Here is a 27,685-nt window from a genome sequence, read left to right on the forward strand (position 1 = left end):
GGGATAAGGTGGAGGGATGCAACTCCATTGGGTTCACCGGCAATTAATGAGTGGTCACGAGTCCAAACAAAAACATGGTGTTTTTAAGAGGCAACCCGATGATGATTTTTCTTTCTTTTCTCTTTTTAGGCAAGATTAATTTTTATTTTCTCTTTACAAACAAGATTACTATTTATATACTAAATTTCCAAATTTATCGCCCCGTGATAAAACCTAAATTTTGACCGTGCCTGTGCACCTCACATGACTGTGAGTGTGTAAGCACATCAGTGCCTCCTAGAATTTGTCTACCGCGCATGTATGATCAACCAAACACGTCCATACATGCAAACTTTTAAGTTTATAGTGTGATGAAAATGTTTCACTCTATCGACTATCAACAACCTTCTAAAAGGTCATTACCAATGTTTTCAGACCTGGCCCGGGCGTCGACCCGGATGTCTTACTGGGACAAAGGTCGGATTGACCTGAGAGGGCGGACCGGTGTTTGACCCGGATGACGTCATAAATAATTTATATATATATATATATATATATATATATATATATATATATTTATATATATAATTCATATACATATAAAAATTAATAATAACAAAAAATAATAATAATAACAAACTTTAATGTTTATTTATGTTTCATACATTGTTTTTTGAATATATATGATATATGTTTTGGACAAAAATCTGCTAAGGATCAAGTATCCAATTCTGTTATGTGAGGTAAGGTGCTAACTCGATAATGACAAGTGTATAAGCGTAATATTGGTGAACACAAAGGTTTGATCACGAGGGAAAAAGCCCTTAACCAAGATAGTCTTACTTCGGTCGAAACTTATCAAGGTAATCTTTGGTAAAATAACTCCTGTCAAGGATTAATAAGATAATCTTTGGTCGAATTACTTTAGTCAATGATCAACAAGGTAACCTTTGGTCGACGAGTATATGATTATCGTGATCTCCGGCACAAAAAACCCCCGGACGGTGAAAACTATCACCGTCGATTATATTGATAACTAGAAGGTGGTCACAAACATAGGGGAGCTAATGATCGAGATTACAAAGTATGCTAGTGTGTTGAGAGAATGCTAGTTTCTGCTCTTAGTGTGTGTGATAGTACATGTGTTTTTCTACTCGATCATAGCTCGTTTAAATAAGATAATATCACTAACTATATTTCCTATCTATCCGGAAGTCTTCCACCTAGCCGCTCCACGACATTTGACCATGTGCCAATAGCCATCCAGTAGCGAGATAAACAGAAGAATGAGTCTCATAGCCGTTGTTGATATTTGCATGTTCATCTTCACATGAGTTCGTCCATTAACAGCTACGTTGAACTAGGATCCTGAATCCATGCTCTGGCCAGAGAATGCTCTGTGAAGATAATAGATACAAGTACGTCTTAAAGTTGCCACACCTGTCTAACACATCACCATACTAAACGCAATAATTGGTAAACAAGTAATACCGAGGATCATCGATCCTGTATATCCTGACACATATTTCAAGGATAAACTATCCATAAGCCAGTCAAGGATAAATGATCCTCAGTATAAAATTCATAGCCTAACAATTGCCGCCAAAATGGCGGGTGTCAGTGGAATACAGCTGTCATTTTGAATTTCAAAATCACTGTGAAAACTGATAGATGGGACGGTTTTGCCAGAATATTTACCATTTAACCCCCAAGGTTAATTATAATTGTCTATATATGCCGCCCTATATCTTTGATTATATACCTTTGCGTATCATTTCCGATCGTGATAGTCGTTTTACTTCTCACTTCTGGTCATTGCTTCAAAAGGCGTTGGGAACTCGATTGAATCTTAGCACCGCCTATCATCCTCAAACCGATGGGCAATCCGAGCGCACGATTCAAACGCTCGAAGACATGCTTAGGTCATGTGTCATGGATTTCGGTGGTAACTGGGATTCTCATCTTCACTTGATTGAGTTCTCGTACAATAATAGCTATCATTCGAGTATTCGTATGGCTCCGTTCCAAGCACTCTATGGTCGTAAATGTCGATCACCTATCTGTTGGAACGAAATTGGTGAAACCCAAATCACCGGTCCGGAACTTGTTCAATAAACTACTGATTTAATTGCTCAAATCCGACAAAACCTCTTAACCGCTCGCATCCGTCAAAAGAGTTACGCCGATAACCGACGGCGACCTCTCGAGTTTAATGTTGGTGACCGTGTCCTTCTCAAGGTATCCCCTTGGAAAGGTGTTGTTCGTTTTGGCAAGAAAGGCAAACTATCTCCTCGTTTCGTTGGACCTTTCAAGATCCTTGCTCGTGTTGGTAGTGTTGCTTACACACTCGAACTCCTTCAAGAGCTTTCTAACGTTCATCCGACATTTCATGTTTCAAATCTAAAGAAATGTCTTGCTGAGGGAAATCTCCATGTACCACTCGACGAAGTGCATATCGACGAAACAATGCATTTTGTCGAGAAACCGGTGGAAATCATGGATCGTAAAGACAAGGAAACTAAACGAAGCCGTATACCTTTGGTAAAGGTTCGTTGGGAATCCAAGCGTGGCGCTGAATTCACATGGGAACGTGAAGACCAAATGCGAACAAAGTATCCTCATCTTTTTGTTACGGATTTTTCTACTTAATTTCGGGACGAAATTCTTAAAAGTAGGGAATGTTGTGACATTTGTCAATTTTTATTTGTATTTGTTTTCGTTAAACCAACCTGTTGTGTCGTTTCAATAAATTCGTGTTTGACGTTTATCATTTAATGTTAATTACGATGATTTATAGTTATTACTCGTTCATTATCTATCCGTTTAGTTCAAATAACGAATCTCCGAGCTATAAAAGTCTATCAAATAATCAAAGTTTAAAAACTATATGAGTGTCAAACATAAACAAACTAAAAACATTAAAGTATAAAAGGTTTGATCAAGTTTGGTATATTTACAAAGTTCAAGGGTTAAAGAATAAATAAACTTTAAAAATCAATTTATTAATATTCATAAAGTAAAGGGGGTTAAAGTGTAAATTAATTACAATAATAATAATAATAACCAAACAGCCCAGCTAGCTCCCGTCTTCCCCCTTTTTCCTCGGTTTTTCGGTGGCCGGATCCGGCGACGGTGGTGTTTTCCGGCGACCCTCCAAAACACCCGTTTATATCTCGTTTCGATCCGCTAAACATACCAAACGACGTCTTCACATCTCCTAAGCATTATTATCTAATTTATTTCGTCATTTAAACCCTAATTAACTCGTAATTAATCATAGACCCGCCGGAAATAATTAAAACTCCATTAACTCGATTGAAACACCAAACGATCCAATTGAGTGAATAAATAGAACGGTAATCTTTATCTAAACCTGTTACAAACATAAAACTATATATACAAACACTTTGTAATTATCAATCGTTCACCCATATCCGATTCCGGCCAACTCGCCGTTCATCCCGTTCCGGCACCATATAAGGTATTTAAATACTTTGTTTGATTTGTTTAAACCCGACAAATAAAACCCCTAACCTAAATCTATCAAACATGGAACGGATTGTAAGAATTGAACATCTATGGTTTCAAGGGGAAGAAGATGAAGTTGGGCATTTGTTTATAAATTTTTGTTTCCATCTGTTAACAACAGAACAGCCTAGTCTAGTGGTTGTGTATTGTTGTTGATGCCATGGAGACCCGGGTTCGAACCCGGGTCATAGCAAACCCATGTTATTTAATTTTAAAACCCTTTTTATTAATTATCATAAATCATATATATATATATATATATATATATATATCATTTCAAAAATCAATAAAATTATTTTTATGGTTAAATAAAAGTTGATTTAATTTCCGTTAGCATTTTGATCCAAGAATCCAACTTTTTACAAAACCCGAACCCTTTTATTAAAACTCTTAAAATATATATATAAATATGTATGTATAAAATCGTTATGATTTTATAGAAACTATACCTTCAAATATTATACTAAATTATAACTGTAACACTAAAACCCCGTAAACATTATATACAAATTTAATAGTAAACTCATAAATAATATTATAATAATAGATCCTTAAATCCGTTAAACTTAAACATTAATATACGATAAAAGGTGTAAAAAGTATATTGCTATATATACAAATAATCATTCATGAACCTTAAAAACCAACCTCTTATTTTCTATTATTTAGTTAGTAATCATAGTGTTTATTATTTTAGCTCGCGAGATTCGATCCTTCGGTTTTATATAACGCGCTTCCCATATCATTTCCAAGTTGTCATTCCTATTTCAAATGTGAGTTTCTCACAACCCCTTTTTTACTCTTTTATTGTTTTGGGGGTAGCAAATGTATCCTATAAAAAATCCCAATTGTTTTATGATTTTGCTTACAAACTACAATTCATACATGGACTTGTGTGCTTACTTGTTACTTTCTCAATATTACTTGCTCATGGATTACTTCAATATAATATGATCATACGCCCCCCTTTGCACTCAAGACCTTGTTGTTATGAGTGGAAAAGGGCCTCATTAACCGAGTACATTGGTGCACAATCCCAATTGGAAAGGACCTTATTTGCTTTCACGAGTTTCTTGGAATTGTACAGTTTTTTTTATATATTATATAAATAAAATTGTGTGAACTCTCCAATTATTAAGTTAGTCGACATTATTTTATACATATATTACAGGTGCGCTTATTAGAGGATGAAACAAGAGAAGACACTAGACATAGGATTATCAATAATAAAGTGTTTGACTTATTTATTTCCTTGTAATTTTTTTATTTGCAAAAGTACTTGTTATTTGAATCATCAATTAAATAATGATAATATTGTTGTTTAATAGTGTCACACGTTTTTAGGCAATCTGTACGTCGCACCCGGGCGTATTCCGCTTTAGCCGGGGTGTTACACATCAGGTATCCTTTCTACCTCTTTCTCTTATTTTCTTTAATCATGTCTGTTGCTTCCTCTTCTTCTTCTCCGGCTGCTTCTAACCCTTCCGAACAAACTTCCGATGACCGCGAGTTGTCGGAAATGGCTCATAGCTAACCCATCTTCTGAGATTTGTAAACTGACAGTTCCTGAGATTGACAAGTTCCGCCCGTTATTTCCCCCAAAAACCCTATTCCGCCTTTATGAATCCGGTGTTCGTTGCGACGTGTATTCCAAGGTCGGGCGTGTTTTCCGGCGACTCCCTTTCTTATCGGCTACAAGTACCCTTTTCCGTCTTTTACCCAAAGTTTTTCGATTCTACCGGCATCTCTTACATACAAGCTATGCCGATGATTTGGAGGGTTCTTATCACCATTGTGAGAATCATTGAAGAGGAAAAAAATCGATTTTGGCCTTCCCGAGTTATCATATTTATATACCCTCACTACCCACGGTCCTGCTCGTTTTATCTTCAAGTCCAAGCCCCGACAGCCTCATCCGATCTCAAAAGCCACGCTAAACGATTCCGTGTGGAGGAATCAGTTCTTATTTGTAAAACGCGACTCAAAACCAGGGGGAATTGATCTTCCTTTAATGTGGGTCACGAAGGGTAGGATCCTGGATACTTAAGGAATAGCAGGATCCTTTATTCTTCAATTTTAATCCTTATTCTTTTTTGTTGTCTGCAGTTGAGAACTTCGCTTCATTGAGCAAATTACCTGGAACAAAAGAGAAAGCAAAACGGTTCCTAGTGCTGTATACCCAAGTTAGGACCTTTCAAGCTCGATTTGTTGAAGGTTTTTGTGATATCCCCTCAAGTTCAAGCATGTCAAGTAAGTTAATAATTATAAAGTAAATAAAATAAAATAGAGTACTTATCTGTCGACTTTTCTTCTATAGGCACTAAAAAATCAGGCAAGTCCGCTCTCAAGTTCTCCATAGATGACATCGACTGTATGGTCACTTCTCCTACTGTCAAGAAGGAAGCTTCAAAGGCTGGCACTAGCTCCGAACCCAAGACTGCCACGACCAGGGCCAAGTCCGCAGCTTCCAAGAGGAAAAGATCCTCTGATCCTGAGACCCATTGTGACATCGTCTTCTCTGTAAGTATCATGTATCCTGTCCTTTCGCATTTTAGGATCCATTATTGTTCCAACCCTGATATGAGATTTATTGATAGGCTGTGACCGCTATTAGGGACCATTATGAAAAAAATATCCATCAGATGAGCGAGAAAATGTCTGGGTTAGGGAAAGCTATGGTTGCTAAGGACAAGGCTATAATCCAGCTCTCCAAAGAAAAGAAACAGTTGGAGGATCAGTTATCCTTAGCCGAAGCCCAACGTCAAGAGGCAGTGGAGCAGGCAACTGATGAAGCCAAGGTGTGGGCTGCTAGGTCAATATTCCAGGCACGGATCAAGATGGCGACGAAGGTCGGTGATCCTGCTTTTGACAAGTCGGCATGGGATGTAGAGAAATGGAAGGCTGCGCTTGACGACCTTGGTGGTGAGGATGACGAGGAAATGGTTGAGAACACCGAGGCTGGGACCAGTGACGTTAAGGAGCCAGTTGAAGCTCGCAAGGGAGAAGGTGATGTTGCGGTTGAGGATGCAGCTTAAGTGGGCAATGAAGGATATCGAAGACAAGGCCCGAGCCCACTTTTTTATTTTGTGTTGATGTTTTTTTGAACAATTTCTATGGTCTGTAATAAACAGTAGTATTTAGGATAAAGGATCCATGATCCTTAAGACAATTGGCGGAGGTGACAAAGGTGGAGGGATCCTCTGTTTGTGGGGATAAAGCCTTTGTTGCCCCTGTTTTTAAATTTCCTGCACTTATGAACTGTTAGTAACTCTTACTTAACCCTGATGGATGGTCCATATTTTCGTATGGTGAAGTCCGGGTTAAGAATTTTGGATAAGTCCTTGCGACTTATTTTAATTAATATATAAATCTTTTGACTTCTTGCTTGTTGTTAATTTTCAAAAATCTGTTAAATATAACTTTAGCATTATTGATAGTATGACAAATAATTTTAAGCAAAAGATTGTTAGAATAAAAGATCCTTATAAAAATCGTTTAGGATAAAATATCCTTAAGGAAAAAATATTAGGAAAGAATATCCTTAAATATAAAATATTAGGATAAGACATCTTTAATAGTTGATAAAATTTGTACAATAGAATTTCCTCGGAGGGTAAATTTTTGGATAAAGTTTCCATAAGATAGGCAAAACTTTTAAAGGATTAATTTTAAGGGATTAATCCTTTTAAAGGATTAATTCCATAAATTTTAGTATTAAAATAATTTTAAAGGATTAATCCTTTTAAACTGTAAGATCCAAAAATATTGCAACAAATATCATACATAAGTTAATTAGCAGAGATCATACCAGAAGGTCAAGATAGACCTAAGTTACCAGAAGTGTTGAAATCTCATTTGTCTTCGAAGGAATAGCTTTAGGATCCGGGATCCTTAGATTTTTGATCTTCACAAAAACTTAGTTAATCTGTTGCATATAGTTCATAATGTTAACTGTGATCAAACCCATTATGCTGGGGACAAGCCCAAATAATATACTGGGGACAAGCCCGTGCAACTGGGGACAAGCCCGTGTAACTGGAGACAAGCCCGTGTAATCCGGGGACAAGCCCGAAACTGGGGACAAGCCCAAAACTAGGGACAAGCCCAAAGCTGGTGTTAAAGTGGCGACATGGCCATTGAGAAGAGGTGAAAACCCCTTAAACCTTAGGATATGATATGTCTACCATAATTCTTAGGATCCTCCATATAGCCGGAAACAACGAAATTGTCAGCCACTAAACGTGTACTGGTCCCGCTGCCCCGGACTATACATCGGATAGCGTGCGCAACTGGCGATCGTGAGAAAGGTGAAAACCTTTAAACCGTAGGGGATATGACCATCGGAGGTCATATCCAAACGTGGGCTAGGCCAAGGGAAATAAGATAATACCTCAAATGCAAAGGAGAGGTGGCCAACCTCTTGAACATCAAATGAATCATTATGATCCTGCATGGTTATTCAATACTTGGAAAAAATAAAGTGTTAAGCATATATTATCCTTAAATTAACAGTAATAATTCAAAAAAGAATAATTGATCAGAAAGATGTTACCGATTTAAGGATCCTATATCCTTTTTAGGATAAAATATCCTCTCAGGATAGTGGATCCTGATCAGAAAAAATATTTCTTGAGGTGGATGGCATTCCATGCTCTTGGTAACCTGTTGCCTTCCATTGTGAGCAAATGATATGCCCCATTTCCTGCTTCCGACTCAATTTGATAAGGTCCTTCCCATTTGGGCGCTAGCTTCCCATAAGCCGGATTTGTTGTGTTTTGGAAGGATTTCCTTAATACTAGATCTCCTTCTTGAAATCTCCTGATTCTGATATTTTTGTTGTATGCCCCAGCTACCCTTTTTTGATATGCTGCCATCCTGATCTTGGCTAGGTCTCTGAGTTCTTCTATAGTATCCAAATCTTCAAGAAGGATTTCCTTATTGGCTTCAGGATCACAGATGCTCGTTCTTGCCGTAGGAACCACCATTTCTGTAGGGATCACAGCTTCTGATCCAAACACCAATGAGAAGGTTGTTTGGCCTGTTGCATTTTTAGGCATAGTCCTGTCAGCCCAAAGAACATAAGGAAGTTCTTCAGCCCATTTTCCCCTCTTGGATCCTAGCTTCTTCTTTAGATTGTTGATGATGATCTTGTTGCTAGACTCTGCTTGGCCATTGGCTTGAGGATGAGCCGGAGTAGAAGTAATTATTTTGATGCCCCAACTTTCACAAAAGTTAGTGGTTCTATTCCCGATAAACTGGGAACCATTGTCACAAACAATTTCAGCAGGAATACCAAATCTAGTTATAATATTTCGTTTAATAAAAGATATTACTTCCCTTTCTCGGACTTGTACAAATGCTTCTGCCTCGATCCATTTGGAAAAGTAATCAGTCATGGCAAGCATAAAGACTTTTCCACCTGGTGCTTTTGGTAGCTTGCCTACAATATCCATACCCCATTTCATGAAAGGCCATGAGGAGGATATAAGATATAGAGGCTTTGCTGGCTGATGAAGGATGTTTGCGTGTCTTTGATATGCATCACATTTCCTTGAATATTCCACTGCATCCTTCTTCATTGTTGGCCAGAAATATCCAGTTCTAAGTATCCTGGAAAATAATGCTCTTCTGCCTGTGTGATTGCCGCAATCTCCTTCATGAAAATCTCTGAGTACCTCTTGGATTTCAGGATCCTCGATGCATCTGAGATATGGACCTGCAATAGATTTCCTATATAGCATATCATTTAACAAAATATATTGGGATACCTTGAGTTTGAAGGACTTGGGATTTTCTGTGGTAGGAATCTCTCCATTCTAAATGTAGTTCTTGATAGGATGGATCCATGATCCTTTGTTATTTGAGGATGAAGGATCCCAGAGCACGATTTCTTTATCATTTGTTATCTCTCCAACTTCCTGTTCTCCTATCGCTGGCGAGAGAATGTGGATTATTGGGATTTTCAAATCTTCAAGAATCTTCAGAGATGAGGCTAAGTTCGCCAAGGCATCTGCCCCAGCATTTTCTTCCCTCGGTACCTGTGTAATACTAAATATTTCGAAGGATTCGATAACTCCTTCACAAAGTCTAAATATTTCATTAGTTTCTCACCTTTAACAGCATACGAGCCATTAAAGTGGTTAGTTATCAATAAAGAATCTACATAAACCTGAAGATACCTGATCCTCATGCTTTCGGCTAATTGCAAACCTGCGATTAAAGCCTCGTACTCTGCTTCATTGTTTGTTGCTTGGAATTCACAAGCTATGGACTGGGGTAATATGTCCCCCTGTGGCGATTTCAGTAGGATCCCCAATCATGTTCATCTTACATTGGAAGCACCATCGGTGAGGAGTATCCAAGGATCCTTGGTCTTTTCTAGTTGTTGGACCTCCAAGTCAGCTTCTTTTTGTAGATCACTAGTGAAATCAGCCACAAAGCCCGCCAGTGCTTGAGACTTTATTGCTGTTCTTGGCTCATATTGGATATCATATGCACTTAATTTTACAGCCCACTTGGCCATTCTACCTGATAACTCTGGTTTTCTAAGAACATTCTTCACAGGATAATTAGTTCTCAAAATAATAGGTTGAGTTTCAAAATAATGTCTTAATTTAGTAGAAGCCATAATAAGTGCAAGGATTAATTTTTCTAAACGAGAATACCTGGCTTCCGCATCTAGAAGACTTTTACTTACATAGTAAACGGGATGTTTTTCACCTTCATGATCCTTTACCAAGACGGCGCTTACTGCGTTTCCTGAGACAGCTAAATACAGGAATAAGGATTCTCCATCCACAGGCTTTATTAGAGTTGGAGCTGAGGATAAGTAATCCTTTAAGGTTGTAAGCGTAGCCTCATGTTTTTCGGTCCACTCAAACTTTTTATTCTTCCTAAGGATGTCATAGAAGTCCTTGCACTTCTCGGAGGATCTTGAGATGAACCTATTGAGGGCAGCTATTCTTCCTGTGAGCCTTTGGACATCCTTTGTGTTTGCAGGAGATTTCAAATTGAGGATGGCTTCAATCTGCTCGGGGCTTGCTTCAATTCCTCTCTTAGTCACCATATAACCCAGAAATTTCCCAGCCTTAACACCAAAATGGCATTTTGACGGATTTAATTTCATGTTATATTGGTCGAGGATGTTGAATTCTTCCTCGAGGTCTCTAAGGTGATCCTCAGCTTTCTTTGATTTCACCACCATATCATCTATGTAAACCTCCATAGTCTTACCCAACTGATCCTTGAACATCATGTTGACTAATCTTTGGTATGTTGCCCTGCATTTCTTAGTCCAAACGGCATAGCAGTATAACAATATATGTCGGTAGGAGTCATGAATGCAGTATCTTCCTGATCAGATGGTTCCATCTGAATTTGTTGAAATCCAGAGGAAGCATCCATGAAAGTAAGCATTTCATATCCTGCCGTTGCATCCACCATGGAATCTATATGTGGCAATGGGAAAGGATCCTTGGGGCATGCCTTGTTTAAATCGGTAAAATCGACACACACCCTCCACTTTCCATTCTTTTTTGAAACAACGACCACATTAGCTAGCCATCGAGGATATTGAACCTCTCTGATCATACCGGCCTTAAGAAGTTTTTCAAATTCTTCTTGTATGATCTTGTTCCTCTCAGGAGCAAATTTCCTTCGCTTCTGATGGACGGGTTTAACAGATAAATCAAGGCCGAGTTTATGAGTGATTACCTCTTTTGAAATACCTGTCATGTCCGAGTGCTTGAAGGCAAAAGTAGATCTTCTTTGTCCTAAGAAGGATATTATATTCTCCTCAATCTTACTAGGGATACTGGATCCTAAGAACACCTTTATTTCTGGATCTTCGGGGTCCAATGATACTTCTTTAAGGTCTTTCTCCCGAGCTTCTAGCAAGTCCCTAGGATGTTGCTGTAATTGCTATGCTACGGTTGGCTTGGCTGTTGGCTTCATTGACGATGAATAATAGTTCTTGGCCTTCGCTTGGTCACCTACTATCTTTACAACTCCCCAAGGAGTAGGTAGCTTGATGCACTGGTGATAAGTTGAGGCTACAGCCTTCATTCCATGGAGCCACGACCTACCTAGAATAACATTGCAACAAGAAAGGTTATCTATAACACAAAATTTTTTGTATGAATTTAACCCTTCGATATAAATTGGGAGGTTGATGTCCCCCAGTGTCTTCTTGGTTTCGCCACTGAAACCGACTAGCACCGAAGTTCTAGGAATAATTTCTGAATCCTGGATGTTCATATTCTTAAGGACATCATGTTGGATAATGTTAACCGAGCTGTCACCGTCTACTAGGATCCTGCGTACATAATGGTTAGAGATAAATAAAGTAATAATCAAACCGTCGTGATGAGGATCCTGAATGTTCATTTTGTCATCCTCATCAAAGAAGATTCCCTTGTCTGTTGTTAAGGTGGTTGACACTATTGGTCGATCTCCGCTATCCATCTTTATCTCTTTAGTGAGTCTTTTTGCTGCAGAGAAAGAAGTTCCACATATGTCAGAACCTCCGGAGATGAAATTGATCGTCTGCATATCCAGCTTGTCCTGATGAGGATCCTGGATCCTTGAATTGAAAAAGATTATCTGATCAGTCACTCGAGTAGTTGGGATGAGCGGTCTTCTCTCGTCGTCTAGTTTGAATTCTATTACGGGATATTCTCTAATGGCACAAGAATCTTGAAATAATTCGTAGTCTCTGGAGACAAAGTTCATCACATGAGCATCTGGTGGTGATGGTGTTGCTTTTTGTGGAAGGTATTCAGGATCCTGGATCTTGGATTTCTTCCTTCCGAAGAGTTCTTTAAAGTGGCCCTTGCTCAGGAGGTAACCAATTTCCTTCCTTAAGCCGATGCACTCGTCTGTCGCATGGCCAAAGTCTTCGTGGAAGGCACACCACTTAGATTTGTCCTTGAAACCGACAACCTTTTCATTCTTTCGTAGCCACCTCGCTTTTTCTCCCAAATCCTTCATGGCACAGATCAAGCCATAAGTGCCCACAAAGAAACAATAATCGGAGATGCAAGAATAGTCTTCATCGTCATCTCCCTCTTCAACTGCCCGTACGTTCTTGTTTTGGACAAAAATCTGCTAAGGATCAAGTATCAAAATCTGATATGTGAGGTAAGGTGCTAACTCGATAATGACAAGTGTATAAGCATAATATTGATGAACACAAAGGTTTGATCATGAGGGAAAAATCCCTTAACCAATATAGTCTTACTTCGGTCAAAACTTATCAAGGTAATCTTTGGTAAAATAACTCCGGTCAAAGATTAATAAGATAATCCTTGGTCAGATTACTTTAGTCAATGATCATCAAGGTAACCTTTGGTCGACGAGTATATGATTATCGTGATCTCCGGCACAAAAATCCCCCGGACGGTGAAAACTATCACATTCGATTATATTGATCAATAAAAAATGGTTACAAGTGTTGTGGAGTAAATGACCGAGATTACAAAGTATGCTAGTATGTAGAGAGAATGTTTTTTTCTGCTCTAGTGTGTGTGTGTATACAATGTGTTTCCTAACTGATCATAATCTCCATTATATATCAAAAATAATAACTCAATGGAGTTATTATTAAAGACTATTAACTAATAATCCCTAAAAATCCGCCATGTCTTCAATATAATCGTAACAGCCACGTGCTCCATCACTCAGGCTGCGAAAAAGGGGGTAGACCAGGTCTTGGAGTCGTTATACTTGATAAATATCAGCCTTCATATAAGAAACAACCGTTAACAGCACCGAATACCGAGGATCCATGATCCTGACATAGCTCTGGAACTCTTCCAGAGGATAATTGATCCAGACACGTCAATATCTTCTTGATTGCAAGTTAGTGGATAGACTGAGTCTTCTAACCGTTATACCTGCTAAATATAAGACTATACATGAGAACAACCGTTAATTAGTAATAAGTACTGAGGATCATTGATCCTGATACGCTCTGGAATACATGCTAAGGATAACTGATCCAGACATATGCCAGGATAACATATCCACAGTGTCAAATTTTTTGTGCACTAACAATTGCCCCCAAAATGGCGGTTGTGATAAGATCACAGCTGTCATTTTGCCTTCGAATTCAAACTTCCTGCAAAAACATATGAGATTTGACAAGTTGGATATAATTGTCATATTTCAATGAAGTTTCCTTGGGAACTTCCCTTTCTGGTTGTATATCTTTCTCCCTGCAAATCATGAACACCTAGTACCACCTGTTTAACCCGGGTGGACGGTCCATTTTTGAATGGTGAAATCTGGGTTATGATTTTTGGTAAGTTTAATAAATAGTATATTTTAAGTATCTGTTGATTGTTTGTTATTTTGAAAGTTTGTCAGATATAGCTTTAGACTTGTTGAAAGTTTTGAGAAATATTCTTTAGTAAAAACTTTTTAGGATAAAATATCCTTGCAAAAATAAACCAAGATCTTAAATCCTTATAAAAATAGATTGAGAATAATGAATCCTTATATCTATAAAGATATAAACTGAAATCAAATAAGTGTAAACCGATAAACAGAAATCATACCGTAATGTTTGGTTAGACCTAAGTTACCACAAGTATTGATCCTTTTGCAATATTTATAAAACTGAATTGAAGGATTTTGAATCCATAAGTATTGATCCTTTGGTGATCCTCAGAACCTGATGCAAATAACTTATGATATTATCTGGGATTAAACCCAACAAACTGGGTACAAGCACATAAAATAAATTGGGGACAAGCCCGTGCAACTAAGGACAAGCCCGTGTAATCTGGGGACAAACCCGTGAACTGGGGACAAGCCCAAAACTGGTGTTAAACTGGCGACATGGCCCTTGAGTAGAGGTGAAAACCCCTTAAACCTTAGGATTAAACTGGCGACAAGGCCCTTGAGAAGAGGTGAAAACCCCTTAAACCTTAGGAAATGGTACGTCTACTATAATTCGTAGGATCCTCCATATAGCCGGAAACAACGAAATTGTCAGCCACTAAGCGTGTACTGGTCCCGCTGCCCCGGACTATACGTCGGATAGCGTGCACAACTGGCGATCGTGAGAAAGGTGAAAACCTTAAACCTTAGGGGATATGACCATCGGGGGTCATACCCAATCGTGGGCAAGGCCAAGAGAAATAGTAAAGTACCTTATATGTAAAGGAGAGGTGGCCAACCTCTTAGACATTGAACCTCTTATTGAAATATGCATTGTTACTTAAAAACTTGGAAAAGATAAATGTTAAGAATATATTATCCTTAGAATAACAAGAATATAAAATAGATAAGTAATCAGATAGATATTACCAATTTTAGGATCCTTGATCCTTTAAGGATAATATATCCTCTTAGGATACTGGATCCTGATTAGAAAAAGTACTTCTTTAGGTGGATAGCATTCCATGCTCTTGGTAGTCTATTGCCTTCCATCGTGAGCAAATGATATGCCCCATTTCCGGCTTCCGACTCAATCTGATAACGTCCTTCCCATTTGGGCGCTAGCTTCCAATCAGCTGGATTTGTTGTGTTTTGGAAGGATTTCCTTAATACTAGATCTCCTTCTTGAAACCTTCTAATTCTGATATTTTTGTTGTATGCCCCAGCAACCCTTTGTTGATATGTTGTCATCCTGATCTTAGCTAGGTCTCTGAGTTCTTCTATAGTATCCAAATCTTCAAGAAGGATTTCCTTATTGGCTTCAGGATCACGGATGCTCGTTCTTGCCGTAGGAACCACCATTTCTATGGGAATTACTGCTTCTGATCCAAACACCAATGAGAAGGGTGTTTGGCCTGTTGCATTTTCAGGCGTAGTCCTGTCAGCCCAAAGAACATAAGGAAGTTCTTCAGCCCATTTTCCCTTCTTGGATCCTAGCTTTTTCTTTAGATTGTTTATGATGATCTTGTTGCTAGACTCTGCTTGGCCATTGGCTTCAGGATGAACTGGAGTGGAAGTAATCATTTTGATGCCCCAACTGCCACAAAAGTTAGTGGTTCTATTCCCGATAAACTGGGAACCATTGTCACAAACAATTTCAGCAGGAATACCAAATCTAGTTATAATATTTCGTTTAATAAAAGATATTACTTCCCTTTCTCGGACTTGTACAAATGCTTCTTCCTCGATCCATTTGGAGAAGTAGTCAGTCATAGCAAGCATAAAGACTTTTCCACCTGGTGCTTTTGGTAGCTTGTCAACAATATCCATACCTCATTTCATGAAAGGCCATGAGGAGGATATAGGATATAAAGGCTCCGCTGGCTGATGAAGGATGTTTGCATGTCTTTGACAAGCATCACATTTCCTTGAATACTCCACTGCATCCTTCTTCATTGTTGGCCAGAAGTATCCAGTTCTAAGTATTCTAGAAAATAATGCCCTTCCACTTGTATGATTGCCGCAATCTCCTTCATGAAAATCCTTGAGTACTTCTTTGATCTCAGGGTCCTCAATGCACCTCAAGTATGGACCTGCAAGAGATTTTCTATATAGTATATCATCTAAAAAAATGTACTGTGATACCTTGAGTTTGAAGGATCTGGGATTCTCTGTTGTTGGAATTTCTCCTGTTTGGATGTACTTTTTTATCGGGAGGATCCAGGATCCTTGATTGTCCGAGGATAATGGATCCCAAAGTACAATCTGCTTATCACTTGTTATTTTCCCAACTTCTTGCTCTCCTATTGCTGGCGAGAGTATGTGAATAATTGGGATCTTCGTATCTTCTGGAATTTTCAAAGATGAGGCTAAATTTGCCAAAGCATCTGCCCCGGCATTTTCTTCTCTTGGTACCTGTTCAATGCTAAATAATTCGAAGGATTTTGCTAATTCCTTAACAACATCTAGGTATCTGATTAGTTTTTCTCCTTTAACAGCATATGAGCCTTTAAAGTGGTTAGCAATCAATAATGAATCTATATATACTTGAAGATACCTGATCCTCATGCACTTAACTAGTTGCAAACTTGCGATCAAAGCCTCATATTCAGCTTCATTGTTTGTTGCTTGAAACTCACAGGCTATAGACTAGGCTAATATGTCCCCCTGTGGCGATTTCAGTAGGACCCATAATCATGTTCCTCTTACGTTGGAAGCACCATTGGTGAAGAGTATCCAAGGATCCTTAGTTTTTTTCAGTTGTTGGACCTCCAAGTCAGCTTCTTTTTGTAGATCACTAGTGAAATCAGCCACAAAGTACGCTAGTGCTTGAGACTTGATTATTGTTCTTGGCTCATATTGGATATCATATGCACTTAATTTTACAGCCCACTTGGCCATTTTACCTGATAACTCGGGATTTCTAAGAACATTCTTTACAGTATAATTAGTTCTCAAAATAATAGGATGAGTTTTGAAATAATGTCTTAATTTAGTGGATGCCATAATGAGTGCAAGAATTAACTATTCTAAATGAGAATACCAGGCTTCCGCATCTAGAAAACTTTTACTTACATAGTAAACGGGATGCTGTTCACCTTCATGATCCTTCACCAAGACGGCACTTACTGCGTTTCCTGAGACGGCTAAATACAAGTATACGGATTCTCCATCCACAGGTTTCATTAGGGCTGGAGCTGAGGATAAGTAATCCTTCAAGGCTGTAAGCACAGCCTCATGCCTTTCCGTCCATTCAAACTTTTTATTCTTCCTAAGAATGTCGTAGAAGTCCTTGCATTTCTCGGAGGATCTTGAGATGAACCTATTGAGGGCAGCTATTCTTCCTGTGAGCCTTTGGACATCCTTTGTGTTTGCAGGAGATTTCAAACTGAGGATGGCTTCAATCTGCTCGGGGCTTGCTTCAATTCCTCTCTTTGTCACCATATATCCCAGAAATTTTCCAGCCTTAACACCAAAGTGGCATTTTGACGGATTCAATTTCATGTTATATTGGTCGAGGATGTTGAATGCTTCCTCGAGGTCTCTAAGGTGATCCTCAGCTTTCTTTGATTTTACCACCATATCATCTATGTAGACCTCCATAGTCTTACCCAACTGATCCTTGAACATCATGTTGACTAATCTTTGGTATGTTGCCCCTGCATTTCTTAATCCGAACGGCATAGCAGTATAACAGTATATGCCGGTAGGAGTCATGAATGTTGTATCCTCTTGATCAGATGGTTCCATCTGAATTTGTTGAAATCCAGAGGAAGCATCCATAAAGGTAAGAATTTCATGTCCTGCCGTTGCATCCACCATGGAATCTATATATGGTAATAGGAAAGGATCCTTGGGGCATGCCTTGTTTAAATCAGTAAAATCGACACACATCCTCCACTTTCCATTATTTTTTGAAACAACGACCACATTAGCTAGCCATCGAGGATATTAAACCTCTCTGATCATACCGGCCTGAAGAAGTTTTTCAACTTCTTCTTGTATGATCTTGTTCCTCTCAGGAGCGAATTTCCTTCGCTTCTGATGGACGGGTTTAACAGATAAATCAAGGCCGAGTTTATGAGTGATTACCTCTTTTGAAATACCTGTCATGTATGAGTGCTTGAAGGCGAAGGTAGATTTTTTTTGTCCTAAAAAGGTTACTAAATCCTCCTCGATTTTGCTGGGGATACTGGATCCTAGAACACCTTTATCTCTGGATCCTCGGGGTCCAATGATACTTCTTTAAGGTCTCTCTCCCGAGCTTCCAACACGTCCCTAGGATGTTGCTGTAGTTGCTATGCTATAGTTTGTTTGGCTGTTGGCTTCATTGATGAAGAATAATAGTTCTTGGCCTCCGTTTGGTCACCAACTATCTTCACAACTCCCCAAGGGGTAGGCAGTTTGATGCATTGGTGATACGTTGAGGCTACTTCCTTCATTCCATGCAGCCAGGGCCTACCTAAAATAACATTGCAACAAGAAAGGTTATTCAATAACACAAAATTTCTGGTATGAATTTAACCCTTCGATATAAATTGGGAGGTTGATGTCCCCCAATGTCTTCTTGGTTTAACCACTGAAACCGACTAGCACTGATGTTCTAGGAATGATCTCTGAGTCTGGGATGTTCATCTTTTTGAGGACATCATGCTGGATAATGTTGACTGAGCTCCCTCCGTCTACTAGGATCCTGCGTACATAATGGTTAGCGATAAATAAAGAAATGATCAAACCATCATGATGAGGATCCTGGATGTTTTGTTTGTCTTCCTCGTCGAAGAAGATCCTTTTGTCTGTTGTTAAGGTAGTGGATACTATCGGTTGGTCTCCGTTATCCAACTTTACTTCTTTGGCAAGTCTTCTTGCTGCGGAGAAGGAAGTTCCACAAATGTCTGAACCTCCAGAGATGAAGTTCACCATTCGGACATCCAGCCCATCCTTTTGAGGATCCTGGATCTCTGAGTCGAAGAAGACTCTCCGATCAGTCACTCGAGTAGTGGGGATAAGCGGTCTTCTTTCATCGTCCAACTTGAATTCTTTTGTGGGCTTTTCTTCTATGGCACACGAATCTTGAAACATTTCGTAGTCTCTTCCCAAGAGTTCTTTAAAGTGACCCTTGCTCAGGAGGTATCCAATTTCCCTTCTCAAGCCAATGTACTCATCTGTCATGTGGCCAAAATCTTCGTGGAAGGCACACCACTTGGACTTTTCTTTGAAGGTGGTCGTCTTCTCATTCTTTCGTGGCCATCTTGCTTTTTCCCCTAGATCCTTCATGGCACAAATTGAGCCATGGGTATCTACGGAGAAACAATACTCGGAGATACAGGGATAGTCTTCATCATCATCTCCTTCTTCGACTGCTCATACGTTTTGATTGTGGAATTTGGTTTAGGACTTCGAGTTGTTGTTCCTGTATGAGGATCCTTTATTCTTGTCAGGGGATTCTTGTTTTGTCTGAGCCCCCAGACGATCCTGGATCCTCTTGTCATCTTCCAATCGTATGAACCGGAGTGCCCTGTTTCTTACTTCATCTAGAGACCTGCAAGGAGTCATCACAAAATCATCATAAAAGGGGGAGCTCTTCTGAATTCTCATCTTAAATGCTTCAACAGCAGTAGTCATGTCAAGATTTGGGATTTCTAGAGCTTCCTTTCCGAATCTGGTGACGAAATCCCTAAGGGATTCATCACTAGGTTGGACAACATGATATAAATCACTGGTTAACCTTTCAAATTTCCGACTACAGGAAAACTGAGTGTTAAACAAGTTAACTAAGTGTGAGAAAGAAGTAATTGAAAATGGAGGAAGACTTAGCATCCATTTTAGAGCGGCTCCCGTCAGTGTGGATCCAAAGCCCTTGCATAGGGAAGCTTCTTTGAGTCTCTCCGGAATAGGATTGATCTCCATCCTTTCCATATACTGTGCTACATGTTCTTCAGGATCAGTGGTCCCGTCGTAAGTCTCATATTCGGAGTCTGGAACCGCTTCGGGATTTCAGCATCACAGATAGGCGGAGCGAATCTGGATACTCTGTGGCTTCACTCAGGTATCTCAGGAATTGGTCTTTTGACCCCGGGAACACTGGATATCATATCCTTGAGCTTCTGCAGCTCCTTGGCCATAACTTGGTTGATACCTGCATCCAGCATGGAACCACGGTTAGCATCTAAGGATAAAGGATCGTACAAGTTACCTCTTTTCTGAGTGAAGGTTGGCATCTCGGATGAGTAGATGGGATATGAGGAGTCTGCGATAAGATTTGGTCCTCCAGAGGCTATAGTCTGCATGGGGATTATGTCCCCTTCATGGACTTTGGAGGATCGTTGATGTTGGACGCCCGAGGATCCTTGATTCGGAAAGAAGGATCCTTTATTCGGGATGAAGGATCCTTGAGGCTGGGTCCCATAAGATCCTTGTGGAAGGATGACCGATCCTTGCCGATAATATGAGGATCCTTGATTCTGGTAACCCATGGATCCCTGTTGAAGGATAGATGATCCTAGCTGAAACAACGAGGATCCTTGAGTCTGTTGACCCATGGACCTCTGTTGAAGGATAGATGATCCTGGCTGAAATAGCGAGGATCCTTTAGTCTGTTGACCTATGGACCCCTGTTGAAGGATAGATGATCCTTGAGAGAACTGAGCCATGGATTCTGGATTGGTGAAATCCAGCATCCTTGGCGTCAGGGGGGTTGAGATCCTCTGGTGGCCTCTTGTTCTTCTTGAGATCCTCTATCTCACGGAGGATCCTCTGATTAGCCTTACTCTGCTGCTCCATGTATGCTTTAACCTGCGAAAACATAGATGAAACATCACTGTTAGTATTAACCACCGGGGCAGCAGCAGTGGTCCTTGAGCTCTGGAAGACTGGTAGTTGCGTCTTGCTCCCAGCAGCAGCAGGCCATTGCGTTCCGGTGATTGGCGGAGGAATCGGTGGCAAAGTCCTCGATGAGTAAGGAGCCGTGGCCGGCATGGTTGATGAAGCAGAGGTTGATTGGGAGGCCATTGATAGTGATATGGGTATGAAAAAGTTGAGAATGATAAGAATAATATGGATTACAGCACCAATTTCCCCACGGTGGGCGCCAAATTGTTTTGGACAAAAATCTGTTAAGGATCAAGTATCCAAATCTGATATGTGAGGTAAGGTGCTAACTCGATAATGACAAGTGTATAAGTGTAATATTGATGAACACAGAGGTTTGATAACGAGGGAAAAATCCCTTAACCAAGATAGTCTTACTTCCGTCAAAACTTATCAAGGTAATCTTTGGTAAAATAACTCCGGTCAAAGATTAATAAGATAATCTTTGGTCGGATTAATTTAGTCAATGATCAACAAGGTAACCTTTGGTCGACGAGTATATGATTATCGTGATCTCCGGCAAAAAAAAACCCCAGACGGTGAAAACTATCACCGTTGATTATATTGATCAATAAAAAATGGTTACAAGTGTTGTGGAGTAAATGACCGAGATTACAAAGTATGCTAGTGTATAGAGAGAATGTTTTTTTATGATCTAGTGTGTGTGTATACAATGTGTTTCCTAACTGATCATAATCTCCATTATATATCAAAAATAATAACTCAATAGAGTTATTAATATTAAAGACTATTAACTAATAATCCCTGAAAATCCGCCATGTCTTCAATATAATCGTAACAGCCACTTTGACCACGTGCTCCATCACTCAGGCCGCGAAAAAAGGGGTAGACCAGGTCTTGGAGCCGTTATACTTGATAAATATCAGCCTTCATATAAGAAACAACCGTTAACAGCACCGAATACCGAGGATCCATGATCCTGATATAGCTCTGGAACTTTTAAGAAGGATAATTGATCCAAACACGTCAATATCTTCTTGATTGCAAGTTAGTGGATAGACTGAGTCTTCTAACCGTTATACCTGCTAAATATAAGACTACACATGAGAACAACCGTTAATTAGTAATAACTACTGAGGATCATTGATCCTGATACGCTCTGGAATACACGCTAAGGATAACTGATCCAGACATATGCCAGGATAACATATCCACAGTGTCAAAAATCTGTGCACTAACAGTTCTGATTGTTGAGTTTGGCATACGGCTTCGAATTGTTATTCCTGTTCCAGGATGCTTTATTCTTCTCGGGGATTTCTTGCTTTGCTTGTCCCCCAAGATGATCCTGGATCCTTTTGTCTTCTTCCAACCGGATGTATCTTAATGCCCTGTTTCTGACTTCGTCTAATGTCCTGCATGGAGTCATCACTAAATCATCATAAAGGGGGGAGCTCTTCTGAATTCCCATCTTGAATGCTTCAACAGCAGTAGTCATGTCAATATTTGGGATTTCTAGAGCTTCCTTTCCAATTCTGGTGACGAAATCCCTAAGGGATTCATCACTAGGTTGGACAACACGATATAAATCACTGGTTAACCTCTCAAATTTCCGACTACAGGAAAATTGAGTGTTAAATAAGTTAACTAAGTGAGAGAAAGAAGTAATTGAAAAAGGAGGAAGACTTAGCAGCCATTTTAGAGCGGCTCCCGTTAGTGTGGATACAAAGCCCTTGCATAGGCAAGCTTCTTCGAGTCTCTCCGGAATAGAATTGATCTCCATCCTTTCCCTATACTGTGCTACATGTTCTTCAGGATCAGTGGTCCCGTCATAAGTCTTCATATTCGGAGTTTGGAACCGCTTCGGGATTTTAGCATCACAGATAGGCGGGGCGAATCTGGGTACTCTGTGGCTTCCCTCAGGTATCTCGGGGATTGGTCTTATGACTCCGGGAACACTGGATATCATATCCTTGAGCTTCTGCAGCTCCTTGGTCATAGCTTGGTTGATACCTGCTCCTTACCATTAGCATCTAAGGGTAAAGGATCGTACAAGTTACCTCTTTGCTGAGTGAAGGTTGGCATCTCGGATGAGTAGATGGGGTAAGAGGATTCTGCGATAAGATTTGGTCCTCCAGAGGCTATGGTTTGCATGGGGATTATGTCTCCTTCATGGACTTCGGAGGATCGTTGATGTTGGACTCCTGAGGATCCTTGATCCGGAAGGGAGGATCCTTGATTCGGAATGAAGGATCCTTGAGGTTGGGCACCATAGGATCCTTGTGGAAGGGTGGTCGATCCTTGCCGATAATATGAGGATCCTTGATTCTGCTGAGCCATGGATCCTTGTTGGAGATTAGTCGACCTTGGCGGATCTAACGAGAATCCTTGAGCCTGTTGACCCGTGGACCTCTGCTGAAGGATAGATGATCCTTGCTGAAATAGCGAGGATCCTTGGGCCTGTCGACCCATGGACCCTTGTTGAAGGATAGATGATCCTTGTGAGAATTGAACCATGGATTCTGGACTGGTGAAATCTAGCATCCTTGGCATCAGGGGGTGAGATCCTCTGCTGGCCTCTTGTTCTTCTTGAGATCTTCTATCTCACGAAGGATCCTCTGGTTTGTCTTGTTCTGCTGCTCCATGTATGCTTTAACCTGCGAAAACATAGATGAAACATCACTGTTAGTATTAACCACCGGGGCAGCAGCAGCGGTTCTTGAGCTCTGGAAGACTGGTAGTTGCGTCTTGCTCCCAGCAGCAGCAGGCCGTTGCGTTCCCGTGATTGGCGGAGGAATCGGTGGCAAAGTCCTCGATGAGTGAGGAGCCGTGGCCGGCATGGTTGATGAAGCAGAGGTTGATTGAGAGGCCATTGATAGTGATATGGGTATGAAAAATTTGAGAATGATACGAATAATATGGATTACAGCACCAATTTCCCCACGGTGGGCGCCAAATTGTTTTGGACAAAAATCTGCTAAGGATCAAGTATCCAAATCTGATATGTGAGGTAAGGTGCTAACTCAATAATGACAAGTGTATAAGCGTAATATTGGTGAACACAAAGGTTTGATAACGAGGGAAAAATCCCTTAACCAAGATAGTCTTACTTCGATCAAAACTTATCAAGGTAATCTTTAGTAAAATAACTCTAGTAAAGGAATAATAAGATAATCTTTGGTCGAATTACTTTAGTCAATGATCAACAAGGTAACCTTTGGTCGACGAGTATATGATCATCGTGATCTCTGGCACAAAAAAACCCCGGACGGTGAAAACTATCACCGTCGATTATATTGATAACTAGAAGGTGGTTACAAACGTAGGGGAGCTAATGATCAAGATTACAAAGTATGCTAGTGTGTAGAGAGAATGCTAGTTTATGCTCTTAGTGTGTGTGATAGTACATGTGTTTTTCTACTCGATCATAGCTCGTTTAAATAAGATAATATCACTAACTATATTTCCTATCTATCCGGAAGTCTTCCACCTAGCCGCTCCACGACCTTTGACCACGTGCCAATAGCCATCCAGTAGCGAGATAAACGGAAGAATGAGTCTCATAGCCGTTGTTGATATTTGCACGTTCATCTTCACATGAGTTCGTCCATTAACAGCTACATTGAACTAGGATCCTGAATCCATGCTCCGGCCAGAGAATGCTCTGTCAAGATAATAGATACAAGTACTTCTTACAGTCACCACACATGTCTAACACATCACCATACTAAACGCAATCATTGGTAAACAAGTAATACCGAGGATCATCGATCCTTTATATTCTGACACATATTTCAAGGATAAACTATCCATAAGACAGTCAAGGATAAAGGATCATCAGTATAAAATTCATGGCCTAACAATATATATTTGATCAATAAAGATATCAATGAAGCTTGGTTGGTTGGCTCATGGGTAATTATTAAAGTTTCTATCTAGGATATGACCCAAGTTCGAATCCCACCATACACATTTCATTTTAAATTTAATAAAAAATGGGTTTTACTAGTCAATCCGCCGGGTCACCGGGTCCGGGCCGACCGCCACCCGCCAAACCCGGCCGGGTTTTTTGAAAACGGGTCAAATGCCTCACCCGGCCCGGTTCTGAGACCGGGTCCCGGTCGGACCGGGCCAGTTTCAAAACAGTGGTCATTACACTGTCTGGTGGACCCAATCAATTAAAAGAAAATAAAAAATGAGTTTTATTCCTCAACCTAGGTTACTATGGCAAGTGGCATGGCAACCCAAGGTTGCAACCTAATATATGCCACATGCCACTAACTAATTGGCCCATATATATATATATATATATATATATTTCATTTAACAATTAATTTCACGTATAAACTAGTTTTTCTTTAAAGATTATTAATATTTAACTTTTTTAAATGATAAAAAAACACAGTCTTGTTTATTTTTTTAAATGTTCCGATATAAATTTTATTAAAAACGGAGCTTCGATAAAAAAACGTATTTTTTAAGTATGTTGCGACTGTTGCGTTATAATATTATTAGTTCGTAAACTTATTATCTTAAAAGTCTATTTTATTAAATATATTTTGAAAACTACAAACTAAATTTATGTAGTTAAAAAGTAGGTTGAGTTGGGTTGTGAATGAAAATGAAATTTTAGATTAGTTTTAATAAATAGTTTTATTAGTTTTGATAAATTTATAGAATAATCTAAATAAGATATATGTATTAAAATATTTTGTTTGGGTTGGGTTGTGAATAAAAGTGAAACGTTGAATTAAATTGGGTTGTATAGATGAAAGAGAGAGAATTTATTTTTATTGAAAATTTGAGTTAAGTTGGGTCGTGAATAAATTCAATCTAAAAACCCTTAGCATTTTAGACTTTAGCGTAAGAACTAGCACATGAATCCGAAATGGATGACGACATCCTTATCATATTGCATTCTATTTCAATCATACAAATGCTATTATTATATAAAATATAATATTTGTCATTTTGTCGTCTTTGTTTTTTTTTTCTTGATATATATGCGAACATATTACACTTGAGTTTATTCACATGAATGCTTACGAACGAAATAGAGAACAATACATTTCTTATAAGCACAATTCAGTGAAAGTCCGGGAATATATGATAATTATGTGAGTGAGATTTACTTGACAATATAAAAAAAATGTTGAGAGTATTATCGGTTAAATTATTGATAAAGATCATAGTTTGTATTATTAAATTCCTAGCTATATATGTCGATAACAAATTTCAAACATTTATTCTTAGTTGATTAAACTACAAAATGTCAAATAAATTCATTTTATTCGTAAAATAGTAACTGTGAAGTGAAGCAATGTGAAAAAGTTTGAGGCCATGGATGAAGTAATGATGACGTAACAATGACGGATGGACCATTCTTGAAACCCTTTTTTCTCCCTAATTTAGAATTTAAAATTAGTTTATGAATTTATATTTGACAAATAAAATATGTAGTCTTATAAACAAATATAAGATAACCAAGGTTAGTGGAGCTGCCTTTGTATTAGGTAACACCTGAATACATGTTTTTCAACAAAGGAACCTCCTTTTTGTATATTTGACTCTTTTCTTAACTAAATATCAATCTTTTTCCTTTTATAAAAATACAGGCTTTTCTGCACTTTGTTAGAACTAATAGTTTTTTAATTAGTTAAAAGTCAAACTGAATCTTAAAACATAATATTTTTCTGAGAGTTGATATACTTTTTTCTCCACACAAAATAAAGTAAAGAAAGAAACTTAAGTATGAGCTTGTGTTTGTTTTTTGTGTAGAAAAATGACTAAAATACCTTGAGAGTGAGTGCATGTATGTATTTGGCTCTTTCCAAATAGATTGATCCATCATGTTTTGTTAACCCTTTTCAGCCGTACAAGGCCAAAGAAGAAAATTCCATAGATTAATGAACTTATATATTAAATTAGTGAGTTTATTAGTTGTTTTTAGGAATCTAGAATATAACTACTAATGTACAAACATAAAAAAATTAATCTTAATCCACTATTTATTTATATATATATATATATATATATATATACTTAAGTTGAGTGTTTTATATTTCTAAAATAATTTCAGTCATAGTTTAGTTAAACACTGTGTATAGTGTTTCGTTGTGAATCGCTAACTAAGATAATAAAATAGTATGAAAGTGTAAATTCCTTTGTCAACACTGAAATTCCTGATAATATGTCAATTGAACTATTGAGTTATCAAGGATTTCAAGTTAACTAAACAGTTATATTATTTGGATTCTAATTAACATTACAGTTTGGCAACCAACCATACATACAAAACATAGTTTTAGTTGACGTCACTGAATTTTGATCGAGTCAACATAAGGTCATATAAATTGTCACATTAAACTGTAGTATTAGATTATGGTCGAAAGGTTCCACGGTGATTTTATAAAAATTATTTATTTATGTATTTACAGTTTTGATGCTCAACATATTTCATAATAATTTAATTGCACTTTAAAGCGTGCAACTACATTTTAACACCGTTTTAACTTTTAACAAAGTCTTTAAATTTGTTTGGTATATAATACTATATATAAATTATAGGAAAAGTTAACGTACAAATGAAATTAACGTGCTAAACGTGAAAATCAAATAGAGTAATTATATATACAAGTATAGTAATTATGTAATATCATACAGTAGTTATATAATTACTCTATGATTTAATTACATAATTATTCTACTTGTATATATCATTACTCTATTTAATTCTCACATTTAACATGTTAATTTTATTTGTATATGATTCAAACTCTAAAAATTATAATAAAGTCTATTGGGCTATGAGATAACGTGGCCAAACCAAAATGGGAGCCCAATATACAAGCCCACCCACAAAGAGGGTAGTGCTTAAATGCTTAATTAAAGGTTTTGCAACATAAGTCATAAAAAGTGTCCTAATTAATTTATTTATAGATGGTAACAACCGATGTGATACAATGTGTTT

The sequence above is a fragment of the Bidens hawaiensis genome, unplaced genomic scaffold (assembly GCF_021521415.1).
Source record: "Bidens hawaiensis isolate Kalapana, Puna unplaced genomic scaffold, B.hawaiensis_p1.1 tig00040588_1, whole genome shotgun sequence".
Classification (NCBI taxonomy): Eukaryota; Viridiplantae; Streptophyta; class Magnoliopsida; order Asterales; family Asteraceae; genus Bidens; species Bidens hawaiensis.